This window comes from Delphinus delphis, chromosome 7 (assembly GCF_949987515.2).
Source record: "Delphinus delphis chromosome 7, mDelDel1.2, whole genome shotgun sequence".
Taxonomy (NCBI): Eukaryota; Metazoa; Chordata; class Mammalia; order Artiodactyla; family Delphinidae; genus Delphinus; species Delphinus delphis.
Window position 1 is genome coordinate 71,829,015 of NC_082689.1, and position 13,934 is coordinate 71,842,948.

General features: G+C 34.8%; 1 protein-coding gene across 22 annotated transcripts in view; it reads left to right on the plus strand.

The window, feature by feature from the left end:
* Positions 1–13,934, plus strand: part of BAZ2B (bromodomain adjacent to zinc finger domain 2B) — a 382,464-nt gene that overhangs the window by 213,049 nt on the left and 155,481 nt on the right. The gene's annotated exons all lie outside the window — the stretch shown is intronic.

Below are 13,934 nucleotides of genomic sequence, written 5' to 3' on the forward strand. Positions count from 1 at the left end.
GAGTAGAAACTACTGTTTTAAGTTTGGAGGATTTTTTTTTTTTAATGGAAAAGTATGTTTGGTATTAAATCCAACCTTCTCATATACTTACTGTAGATTTTGGTTAGAGAAATTAGCTTTTAAAAAAGACATTGAAATGATAAATTATATTAAGCTGTCACTTTCTTGGCACTCTAATCAAAATTTTAAAAATAACTTATGTAGTAAATCAGATTAATTTTTTCAGGGAATATTTGGGTAAACTAATTTTATTTTTATTTAATACATTTCAGAAGTCTATTTAAATATATTGTCAGGATTATTGATAATTGTTTTAATTATTAAATTAAATTATTATTCTTAAATTAATTATGAGATCCCTGTGATGTAAAAACAATATTAAGTACTCAGAATATAAGAAGGGGAATAATGAGCTTCTTAGTTTTAATCCTAAAGCTGGCAGTCACTCCATCTGTGGTCTTGGGACAATCATTTAAACTGCTTACCTTGGTTTTCTTGCCTACTGTTCATATGTGTGCTAAGTAAAATGAATGTTGTTTTTCTTTATGGTAGTACAAAGTGTAAAGAAAATGATTATTCATAAGTATTTTATAAAATGGACAACAGACCCTGAACATAGAATAGGAAAACATTTAGGAGTCACAGTAGACAAGGAAATAATAGAAAAATTATTTCTATTGTAAAATAGTGGAAAGTAAAGTTTAAAATAAACACCATATAACTGCCCTTTTAATTTCAACAAAATTGTTAGTTTTGCTAAATCCCTAATATAACATTACCAGAGGATTCTACATATTGTTGGGTACATGACTAAAATGAGAAGTGGAAAGCTTGGAGGTGATTTAGTAAAGAGTCACAAATATACTTAAATTATTTAACTTTTTCTCAAAAGTCTTATTCCTGGAAATGAGATTATTTAGAGTAGAGGGAAGAAGATGTGTATATATTATAGGCCTATAAGTATAGTTCACCTAAAAAGTAAGATGTTTAATTTTTAAACTCTAGAACTAGGCATCCTGGTTATATTTAAAAATACTATGAAATTATTAAACACTGAAGGCAGCTACTGAAGATGGTCATAGAACCTAACATTCAGAAATATTTTAAAAATATTCTGGGATAATGTAAATACTTTTGCTGAGACAGTTAAGGTAACTTCTTTTGCAAAATGATTATCAAAGATATTTTAGGTAACTTGGTAATTTATGTTATTGGTCATTCTAAGGAGATTCCAAAGATTGTATTTAATGAATATTCCAACTTGGTCAAGTTATTGAAGTAGGACTTATAGTAGTGCCTCTGTTTAATTTGTTATTTATTTATTTATTTGTTTTTGCTGCATTGGGCCTTTGTTGCTGTGCGTGGGCTTTCTCTGGTTACGGTGAGTGGGGGGGGTACTCTTTGTTGCGGTGCGGTGGCTTCTCTTGTTGCGGAGCACGGGCTCTAGGTGTGTGGGCTTCAGTGGTTGTGGCATGCGGACTCAGTAGTTGTGGCTTGTGAGCTCTAGAGCACACGGGCTTAGTTGCTCTGTGGCATGTGGGATCTTCCTGGTCCAGGGCTCGAACCCATCTCCCTTCACTGGCAGGCGGATTCTTAACCATTGTGCCGCCAGGGAAGTCCTGTTTAATTTGTAATAGCAAATAATAGATGTCACTTATTGAATACTTAATATGTGCAAACTACTGCGCTAATTTTATTGTAGGAGAGGCAAACTTTTAACTTTACCCTCTTAGAGTTCTATTTGGCAGGGCCTGAGAATTAAATTGACGTAAGATAGATCAACAGGAGAAAAGCATACAGCTTTATTTAACACATAGTTTTGTGTGAAACAGAGTCTGCAAGAGGAATGAAGACCAAAGAAATGGTGAAATCTACTTTTTTTATGTTAGGTTGACCAAAGAGAGGCAATTGTGGAAAAGTGACTAAGCTATTTGGAGAGACTAAAGGAAGATAAGAATTATTTTAACAAGGTCTGTTTGTTGAGAATTCTCTCAGTCTCAACTTTTCATCTTTGATGATAAGAATATTACTTTCCTTCTGGTATAGGGAGGACATCTTTCATATAGTAATTTCATTTCCTGCTTTTAAGAGAAAGGAGGAAAGTCAGTGTTTTTCTTGTATTTGCTGTTTTTCAAGTGCCTTTAACTCAAAACAGTCAATATGCCAGAGCAGCGTATTTTGAAGAAGGATGTTCTGAATTCCTTCATTATCATCTTATTTTACATTCATGATAATCACATGAGGTATAGGTAGTATCATTACCCCCATTTCTGCTGATCAGGAAATAGCTGTAGAGAATTTAAATGATTTCGTCAATGTCCTTTAGTCAGTAAGTGCCAGAGCCAGACCAAAATCTCTAACAAAATCTAGAAAGAACTCAGTCTTCAGTGTCATGCCTTTAAGCATTGTGTTTATATTTTGGAGATAATAAAGGCGTTAAAGCCTTTGATTTAGATGGGGTTTTTTTTCAGCAGTTTATCAAATATTAGAATCCTTACTAAGTGTCAGACACTATAAGTACATTCTGCGATAGTAATGGAAAGCAAAATTAAGTCCCTCGTTTCACGAAACTTACAGTTTAGTGGAAGAGGCAAAAATATAACAGCCTATTATAGTACCATGTGATAACTGATATAATAGGGGTAAGTGCAAGATACTAAAGGTGACACAAAGAAGTTCTAATGTCTTCTTTTATTTATATATTTAATTTATATTTGGGGTGCTGTTCTAGGGATATATAAGTAAATAAAATTTTCAAACGTCTCTGCTCTTGTGGAACGTATATTGGGGCGGAGTCAACAGTAAGCATAATAAATAAGTATATAGCATGTTAGAAGGTGACAAGTGTTATGGAGGAAAGAAAAAGTAGAGAAGGGTAAGAAGGCTGTGGTGGTGATGAGTTGGGTGATGTTTGAGCAACGATCAAGGAAGTTAACTATGCAGATATCTTTGGGAAGAGCCTTCCAGGTAGAGGACTCAAGGCAAAAGCATACCCGGTGTGTTCAGAGTAATGATTGGAGTAGAGTGAGGGAGAAGGGAGAGTAGGAGGTTTTGACAGAGGTAACTGGGGCTTTACAGAGCACTGTAGGGACTTTAAGGAGCCATTGCGGGCTTTCGGTAAATCTGGCTTATATTTGTAAAGGTTCACTCCACTTGCTATGTTGAGAATAGACAGTAGGGAGGCATTGACCACCAGTTAGAAGTCTCTTAGAGTAATCTGATTGAAAAGTAGTGGCTTAGGTAAGGCTGGTAGTGGTTAAATTCTGGATGTTTTTAAGGTACAATCAAAATGTTTTCTGATGGATTGGATGTGGAATATGAGAAAAAGAGAAGGCCAGATGACTCCAAGGTTTTCTGCTGAGCAACTAGAAGGATGGCATTGCCATCAACTGTGAGATGGGGACGGTTTTCATAGGGAGCAGGTTTGGGATAGGGATAGACAATCAGGAGTTTGGTTTTGGATGTGGTAGATTTTTAAGTGTTTAATAGATATGCAAGTGGAGATTGTGGGAAGATTTTCCAGAGGAGATACCATCTAAATTGAGGCTGAAGAGTGAATTGGTGGTGATTTATGATGAACTTTGAGAACATTCTTTATACACTTAAATGAATTGGCTTTTTCTACTTTTACATATTTACAAACTAGAGTTACGTTACGTTAGAGTAACGTCTAAACATCTAAAAAGTAATAACATTTAAAAGTAAAAAAATTGTTTATCCCAACAAATTATTCTAAGTAGTTAAGTTTTCAGAGTATTTCAGTAGCTACTGTATTCATGAGTTGTGCTGGGTGCTTTTACATATATTGATTCTCACCATAATGCTGTAAGGTAAGTTTTATTTCCATTTTACATTTGGAGAAACTGAGTCTGAAGGAGATTACAGTTGCCTAAGGTCATTGATATATTAGGTGATGGGTCTGGATTCAAATCTAGGTATTTAGATTGTATTGTCCATGCTCCTTATTTTAAAAATGTATATTTTTAACCTTGCAAAGTTTTAAACATTTGTTTAAGGTCTCAAGGAGTTGTCTTTTTGAGCATTAGTTATTCTGTATTGTAGCATAATGATACCCTTGAGACATAAGATTTGTAGACTCTTGGTCATGGAGTCAAGCCATTTGTTGGTCTTTTTTAAGTTCCTACACAGCTTTCAGTACAGTTTCCTATTACAGATACTCTCTCCATTCCTGGCCCTCGTTCCCATGTGTAGTGCTTAATATGTGCTTAGAAATTTACAGCTGCTATCATCATCATCTTTATCCCTCTTTCTAATATGCTGGGACCTTGGGAATCTCAACCCAAGCTTGTTGGATCATGTGTAAATTATAATGCCTCAGAGATTAAGGGTAAGAGGACTTCCCAATTAATGAAGAATGAGTTTTAACTCATTTATTTTGTCTGATGGAAACCATTTTTTGTTTCCTTCTCTTTATTGACTGTTTTCTGGGGAACTGAATTTGATAAATAGCTGTATTTCTGGCTGGAAAAGCAATATTCTCTGAGACGCCAGTGGGTATTTTCACTGTAAAAGTGAACATAAGTCATTCTACTTCGGTAGGGAATAGAAATATAGCTGTTCATTGAAATAGATTTACTTTTGAGGTAATGATGCCATATTTTAAAAACTTAAACCTTCTGCCTTTAGATCAAAATACGTTATTTCTTAAATTTCATGTGAGCTAATACCCTTTTGCGGTACGCGGGCCTTTCACTATTGTGGCCTCTCCCGTTGCGGAGCACAGGCTCTGGACGTGCAGGCTCAGCGGCCATGGCTCACGGGCCCAGCCGCTCCGCGGCATGTGGGATCCTCGTGGACTGGGGCACGAACCCGTGTCCCTTACATCGGCAGGCGGACTCTCAACCACTGCGCCACCAGGGAAGCCCTGAGCTAATACTCTTTACATTTATGATATGTTTTCAAAGACATACTTAAAGAGCAAATCATTCAGACATTCTGCAGGAAAGAAATATTTTAACAAACACATATTATGCATTTCTCTAAGTACCAATTAAAAAAAGAAAACCCTGCTGTGGATTAAAATAGCCTATAAGCCTCAAAGGTCATTTTAAGCATATACTAATTTTCTATATAGGTAGAAAATTTACCTAGCCTTTGTATCTCTGTTCTATAAGTATATAACTTTATCGTAAGTGTGCTATATCTATTTCTCAAGTTTTTATGCTATTTTCCAAAGGAATATCTCATATATATATATATTCATTCTTCTTATTCTTTTCTTTAAAGTCTTCCTTCTCTCTCATCATTATACCCCAAATTCTTATGTATAATTTATTTTAAGATCACTATAATCACTAAATAAGATTTTTAAGTAAACAAAACTTTTGGTTGGCCCCCAGACACCTTTTTTATTATAATTAAATTGTGTAATTTCATATTTTATTTAATCCTGTTCAGGATTAAATGTATATATCCTGTACCTTTCTACTTAGACAAAAAATATTTGTATATATGTTAAATGTGTATTCCTCACCTTTTTTTTTTTTTTTTTTTTTTTTGCGGTACGCGGAACTCTCACCGTTGTGGCCTCTCCTGTTGCGGAGAACAGGCTCCGGACGCGCAGGCTCAGCAGCCATGGCTCACGGGCCCAGCCGCTCCGCGGCATGTGGGATCTTCCCAGACCGGGGCACAAATCCGTGTCCCCTGCATCGGCAGGCGGACTCTCAACCACGGTGCCACCAGGGAAGCCCTCACCTTTTTAATTTTTTGTTTGGATCGTATCTTATCTTTAATTCATTTGGGGAAAAAGAAAAGTGATTGGTCAAACAACATTTTCTGTTAAAAGTATCCTACTACCTATTTTTAATAGTTATAAAACTAAGTCTATTACATCCTTGATTCATTGGAGTGCCCAGGGAATGAGTATTCTGATTATTTTTTCCCAGAAATAACAGTTGTTATTGAAATTCTTACTTAATGGATAAGTGCAAGTGTAAAATTGAAATATTTTTTGATAATTTGAAGATGATAGAGGGCTGTTGGATTCTGATTTGACAATTTCAGCTACTACTAATCTCGTTTGGTAAAAAAAAAGTACAAACAAATATTAAATATGAGTCTTGATTTGATAATTTGAGCAACTAATCTTGTTTTGTAAACAAAGCATGATCAAATATTAAATGTGTAATAGTAATTTAAAAACACCAGAGATTTCAAAAGGAGGATGAAATTTAGTGCTAAATGAGTGATATAAACAAGTAAAATACTATGAGTTGATAATAAGAGAAGGTCATAGAATGATCAAGGAAGGCTTCTTTAAGGAAAAGGGACCTGAGCTTCAAACATTGAAGAGGGACTTCAAACATTACTTGTTATAACATTTTTATTGAGATATAATTTATACACCATACAGTTCACCCATGTAAAGTGTACAATCCAATGGCTTTTGGTAAATTACATTATTACATTTTTGAAATGGTGGTAAAAGTATATAACATAAAATTTGCCTTTTTAATACTTTTTATGTTTACAATTCATTGTCATTAATTACATTCAAAATGTTGTGCAAACATCACCACTGTCTATTTCCAAAAATTTTCATCATTCTAAATAGAAACTCTATAACTGTTAAGCACTAACTCCATTTCTCCCTACCCCTGCCCCTGGTAAACTTGAATCTACTTTCTGTCCTGTTGATTTGCTTATTCTAGATATTTCCTATAAGTGAAATCATATAATATTTGTCCTTTTGTGTCAGGTTTATTTCACTCACTGTAATGTTTTCAAGGTTCATCCACGTTATAGCATATATCCCAACTCCATTGCTCTTTAGGACTCAGTGATATCCCATTATACATATAAATAAATATTATATATATAATACAAACATATAAATGTATATATATATATATCATTTTATTTGTCCATTCATCTGTTGATGGACATTTGGATGTACAAATATTTGTTCAAGTCTCTTTGAATTTTTTTTGGTATGTATGTACCTTGGAGAAGAATTTCTAGGTCATGTGGTAATTTTATGTTTAGCTTTTTGAGGAACTGTCAAACTGTTTTCCATAGCAAGCATCTTATCAAGCATTAATTTTTATTTTATTATACTATAGATATACAGTATGTAAAAAATTAAGCTGAATGAATACTGGCTTCGGTAAATACCATATATTTTTTAAAAAAGGATCAAGGAAAGAAAAGAAACAGAAAGCCATGTGTTACACATGACAAAATGTGTATATATAAAGAGCTACCTCTTAAAGTGAATTTTAATAAAATAATTAAACCTTCGGGTTGTATGTTATCTCAATATTGCTCTAGTAGTTTATAAAACATGGTCACCAAATTTCTATTTCTCAGTCCCTAGGCATCTATTATAAATAGATAGGTACAGCTATTTCTGTAAGTAGTTAGTGCAATTTAGTTTATTTCTGCCCAATTTTAAGGTACTTCTATTTTAGTTTTTTAGTTGCCTTTTTTGCACTGTAAAGTAAAATCTCCCTTAATTATCTCTAACTGGAAAATATTCCAATATATTCTATTTAGTTATTTTATATTTATTTACTTCATATAGGCTAACATTTTATATAAGTCTGAGACAAAAGACTAGAGGTATTTCAGTTGACATTTAAAAAATGACTCTCTTAAAGTATAAATTCTGGAATTCAATGTGAGTTAGGAAAACAGTGTTTACCTATCTTTTCATATATCAGTGAGGGACCACTAAGCCAAAAGAAGCTTATTTCATGGGCTTGATAAGATCATGTGACTCAGGAAATGGGAAGCAATATTGGGATAGGGAAACTTTTTGACCTAATTACAGATTTCCCTAGGAGAGATATGTAATATCACAAGCACACATACAGTAATGAATCACGCTTGTGAACTCAGTATGGAAATAGTAACAGCAGATGTAATGAGTCTTCCTGGTAAGAATATTGGTTAGGATATCAGAGAGGTATTTCTCATCAAAGATGTACATGTGAATATTTGATGCATAGGGAGTTTGAAATAGCCAGCAATTTTGAGAAAATTGACACAAGATAGCTCATAGAATAATTTTTGTTTTCTTTGTTCAAACCTCTGAGACAAATTCCTTAATATTGATTTGAGCTTAGTGAGTCTTTCCACACCTAAGTAGGAAGAGAGATCAAGGTTATGGGGTGTCTAAATCATCAACAAAGTTTAGACTTAGGGAAAAACTTTGGGGAAATAATTTTCCACTTGGTTAAAACCAAAAAGACAATAGTCTATTAAGTACAGAATTGTGGTAGACTTTTAAATACTTTGAATAACCTACTGAAAATTAAATAATTAGATAAAATATTTTAAAAAATTTTTATTGTGGCATTGTTGAGCTAAGGAAGTAAAGAATTTAAAGGGATAAAAGACTAAGTGAAATAGAAAATTTGAGGAGGGGGATTAGAAGACAATATTCTTAAAATGTCCATAGTACATAAAGAGACCTACAGACTGAAAGCAATTCCTATTAAAATCCCAATGACATTTTTCACAGAAATAGAAAAAAAAATTCTAAAATTCACATGGAACCATGAAAGATCACAAATAGCCAAATCAATCTTTAGAAAGAAGAACAAAGTTGGAGGCATCAATTTCCTCATATAAAAATATATTACAAAGCTACAGTGGTCAAAACAGTATATTACTGACATAAAGACAAACATATAGACTAAAGGAACAGAATAGAGGATCCAGAAATAAATCCATGCAGATACAGTCAATTAATCTTCAAAAAGGGTGCCAAGAATATGTGATAAGGAAAGCCTAGTTTTTCCAACAAAAGGTGTTGGGAAAACTGCATATTCACATACAAAAGAATTAAATTGGACCCTTATCTTACACCATACACAAAAATCAACTCAAAATGGATTAAAGACTTCAATGTAAGATCTGAAGCTGTAAAATTCCTAGAAGAAAACTCAGGGGAAAAGCTTCATGACATTGATCGTGGCAAAGGTATCACGGATATGACACCCAAAGCATTGGCAACAAAAACAAAAATTAATGAGGGAGACTGCATCAAACTAAAAAATCTTCTGCATAGCAAAGGAAACAATTGTCAGAGAGAAAAGGCAACCTATGGAATGGGAAAAAATATTTGCAAACTACATATCTGATAAAGTGTTAATCTCCAAAACATATGAGAACTCTTACAGTTCAATAGTAAAAAAACTAATAGTCTGATTTTAAAAATGGGCTAACAACTTGAGCAGACATTACTCCAAAAAAGATATACAAATGGCCAACAGGTATGAAAAAATGCTCAATGTCACTGATTATCAGAGAAATGCAGATCAAATCCACAATGAGATATTACCTCATACCTTTCAGGGTGGCTATTATCAAAAAAACAAAAAAACAGTGAGTATTGGCTAGGATGTGGAGAAATTGGAACCCCGCACACTGTGGGAATGTAGAATGGTGCAGTCACTTTGGAAAATAGTATAGAGGTTCCTCAAGAAATTAAAAATAGAATTGGGCTTCCCTGGTGGCGCAGTGGTTGAGGGTCCGCCTGCCGATGCAGGGGACACGAGTTCGTGCCCTGGTCCGGGAAGATCCCACATGCCGCAGAGCGGCTGGGCCCGTGAGCCATGGCCGCTGAGCCTGCGCTTCCCGAGCCTGTGCTCCGCAACGGGAGAGGCCACAGCAGTGAGAGGCCCGCGTACCGCAAAAAAAAAAAGAAAAAAAAAGAAAAATAGAATTAGCATATAATCCAGCAAACTCACTTCTGGGTATTTATCCAAAAGAATTCAACTCACAATCTTAAAGACATATTACTGCACCTATATTCATTACAGCACTGTTCACAGTGGCCAAGTTGTAGAAACCACCTAACTGTCCATCAGCAGATGAATAGATAAAGAAAATGTAGTTATAAGAATACAGTGAAATAACTATTTCGCCTTAAAAAAAGAAGGAAAATCTGCAATATGCAACAACATGGATGAACCTTGAGGACGTTATGCTTAGTAGAATAAGCCAGTCACAGGAAGACAAATACTGCATGATTCCACTTACATAAAATATCTAAAATAGTCAAATTTATTAGAATCAGAGCGTGGGATGGTGGTTGCCAGGGACTGGGGGGAAGGAGAAATGGAGGGTTACTAGACAGTGGGCACAAAGTTTCAGTTAAGAAGGTAAATAAGCTCTAGAGATCTGTTGTGCAGCATTGTACGTACAGTCAACAGTAGTGTATTGTACACTTACAAATTTGTTAAGAGGGTAGATTTCATATTGAGTGTTCTTGCAACAGTAAGAAAAATTTTTAAAAAAAGAAATTAAAAGAGGGTAAAAAAAGACCACTGAAGTCAGCTTTCCTTTCAAGATACTTGCTGCACCCTGGTGATAGGAGTATTTATTAGGTTGTGTAATATTCCATAGTAGAAATCAAATTATCTTGCTATTAATTCTTTTTTTAAAAAATATTTATTTATTTACTTGGGTGCATCGGGTCTTAGTTGCGGCATGCGGAATCTTTTAGTTGCGGCATTCAGGATCTAGTTCCTTGACCAGAGATCGAACCGAGGCCCCCTGCATTGGGAGCGTGGAGTCTTAGCCACTGGACCACCAGGGAAATCCCACCTTGCTATTACTTCTATTTCAAAATATCTCTACTTCCAGTTAGAAGCAATATGGTCCCTTTTGAACCTCACTTTTTCAAACTTTTAAGTTCCTTCTTTTTAAAAGTATCTGTACCTTTAGTATAACTAACTGTTACCTACTTTGCCCCTTCTCATTTTTGTTATTTTAATTATTCTTTTATCATTCAATTTTAAAAGATTACTGGTCATGTGGTCAGAAGCATCAAATGAATCCTAGATCTAATTTTATTGCCAGTATCTTAGTGCACTGATTGAAAAACACATCTAATTTTCCAAAATCAAATTAATCCCTGATGAACATGTAGACACATACTCAAATAGACTTAATGCCTTAGAACTTTCTGGAACTAGTTTATGTGAAATTCAAATGAAATTTTTTTAGAGATACCACTGCTTTTTTTCTAGGAAGAATACCTTTCCAAGTCTTAGTTTTCACCTAATAGTTGGAATTAATTTTCTTTCTAGATATAATTTCTTTATTGCCATTTCTTGAGAGGTTGTATTCTAGAGTCTAGTGCTTCTACACTTTTTACATACAAAAAACAAAAGGAAAAACTGTCCAAATAGACTCGGAGGTTGATATTCCAATTTGAAGAATCCTCCCCTTTACTGGTCCAGGTAATGTTTCCTTTCACTTTGAAAGCTTTTCAAGGTCCTCTAAGGAAATATGGTTAGAATTAGTGTCTCTGTTTGTCTCTGACATATTCTCTGAGTCTTCCACGCCTATCAGTTTTTCCAGGATGCTACCCCAGACCTTGTCACCGGTAACCCTATCAGACTGGATGGAGTGGTGTTCAAGGTATGTTTGTGGCCCTTGCCTACTATGCAAACACTGGCCTTTTCCAGTGTAACACCAAATGTGGATGAGTCAACAGCTGGGGAATTTCTTTGCTTGCTGTTCCTCTTCCCAGATCCCCCTTTTTATCTTCCTTCTTCCAAGATTGGCCAGAATTCCTATTATCTCGTTACTCTATTGTAGTATTTGAATTCTGAATTTTATTACTGAGTCAGCCTAATAAACTTTTTCTAGAGTTCTTAGCAGATTTCTCAAGGTTTTGGGCTTCTCTTCAGTATATCAGGCTACATTTTAGAAGAAAACCTCAATTTTTTGTCCTCAGGAACATTGAGGTCTCCTTGCTGCCATCCAGCTTTTCTTTGATGGCCATCTAGCATCTGTCAGAAGGCTCTCTTTTCTTATAATTCCAAACTTAATTGGGGACCCCAGGAATCTATAATTTTTCATTACCATAGTTTAGATACTTTTTTAGGAATACCACGACTTCTCTGTTGGCTTATCCTGTAAAGTATCATACTTGATATTGAACAAAGGGTTTGTTTGTGAGTGATGGATTACTTATCAGTCCTACTAATAGTGCCAATTTTTGGACTCTTTAACCTCTTTGGATATTTTATATTGTTAAGATTCTTTTACTTACCTCATTCTTTCCCTTTGCTTTTTCTTACCCTCCTCACATCCTGGGACACAACTTACAGAGGGTGGAAACGGACTTAGTACTCTCAGTTATTCATCTCTAACTCCAAAAGGAAAGTTTTTAGGATCTCAAAAATTGGGAAGTGGAGAACAGGACATTGGTGGTAATGATGTTTCCCTTGCTGGCCCTGTATTGTAATAAATATATAGTTTGTAAAAGGCAGGTCCTGTTCTCTAAACTGTAGCCTAAGTTATTAATAGTATCCTTTCTGAAGGTTGGGGTGTTTCCTGAAACAGGCCTATCTGGTTCTTTGTGGAATTACTGCCTAAGTACTGGGAGATATTCCTCCACCTAATAAACAGCTTATAGAAGTCTATATCTATCTTCCCTCTCTGGAAGCTTTTCTAAAATCTTTATTGCCTAAGAAGATTGGTTTATTCTAATCTGTTTATTTCATTAATCATTCTGTAGACATGATATTGAAACTGAACTTTATGGATATTCAATTATCTTAGTATAATATGGCAAATTATAATTCAAATCTCTTGAATATTTGGGACAATAGGTTCCATTGCTAGGTCCAGTTACCCTCCCATCTTCCTGGCTCCCTCTGTGTGGGTGAAGTGGAGACCGAAGAAGTGATAGACCATGGTAAGGGCTACCTGGTAAGGGATATGTGGGTAACTGTAGAGCCTTACCCAGATAGTCACTTGTCCTTGTAGAAACTTTTTTGGAGGAGTGGTGGTCCCGTTTCCCTACTTCCTTTCAGTATGCCTAGTGTATATGTAAAACTCAGTTTAAATAATCTACTTATAGGACATAGCAGCCAGCGCCTATGAGAGTTCTTTGAGAAGAAGTGGAAGGAGAGATCCTTGGTTTGGATTTCTCTGTCCTTACTATGACAGGAAGATGGCTGGAAGTTCTCATACCTGCCCTTGTTACCAATCACCCTGAATGCTCACCTGGATACAGGGTAGACAGTCTGTAATATTCATTTAGCTTATGCATATATACCTATTTAGAACCTTTGTGTAACAGTAAAGCCAGTTATAGAAGCTCCCTTTACATGTATTTGCTGTTATGAATTATTTGCTGTATACAATTACTTACTGTATGAATTATTCTGTTTTTATTTTCCCACTTGGCTTTTGGACTTTAAAATGGTGATTATTTCTGTTTTTTTCCCATTTTCTCATTGTGCTCTTCTTTTCCAGGCTGTCTGTATATTTTTCCTACTCTTCTTGTACTCATCTTAATCCCTCTCACCACCTCATTTTAGCAGATCTTTTTCTTTTTTTCTTTCCATTTTAGTCAGACTTATAGCATCCTTAATATTAGTAATATTATATACCAGGCCAACAGTGCAGTCAACACTAGTTGATTGTTATTTTCATTTGAACCCCCAGATTGATATTATCTAGTAATGTTGAATTGAAGCTTTGTAAAGCACTGTGGCAACGATTCTCAACCCTCCTTGCCCATTAAAATCTCCTAGAGGGCTTTCTAAAATTATTAATGCATAGCATAGCCCCCATCCCCAGAGATTCTGATATAATTGGTCTGGAATTGGGCTCTGCATGTATATAAATATTTTTAAGATCCCCCAGGTGATTCTAATGTATAGCCAGGATTGAGAATTATTGCATTAAAGAAAGTCTAGGGTAAAACTTTTTGTAGTAAAAAATTCATTTAATAGTAAATATTTGAAAACCTAGTAGTTGAAGGCACTATGCCCAATTCTCTTCTACTGTGAAATAAATCATACACTCCTTTGTTTCACTAGATTCTAAATTAAGATTTTTTTAATTGGTCAAACTTTCTCTGAGTAGATGAGTCCCTTCATTTGTAGTAGCTTATTTTATCTGGATATTTTGTAAATCATTTTCATAATGTTACTCCTCCTGTT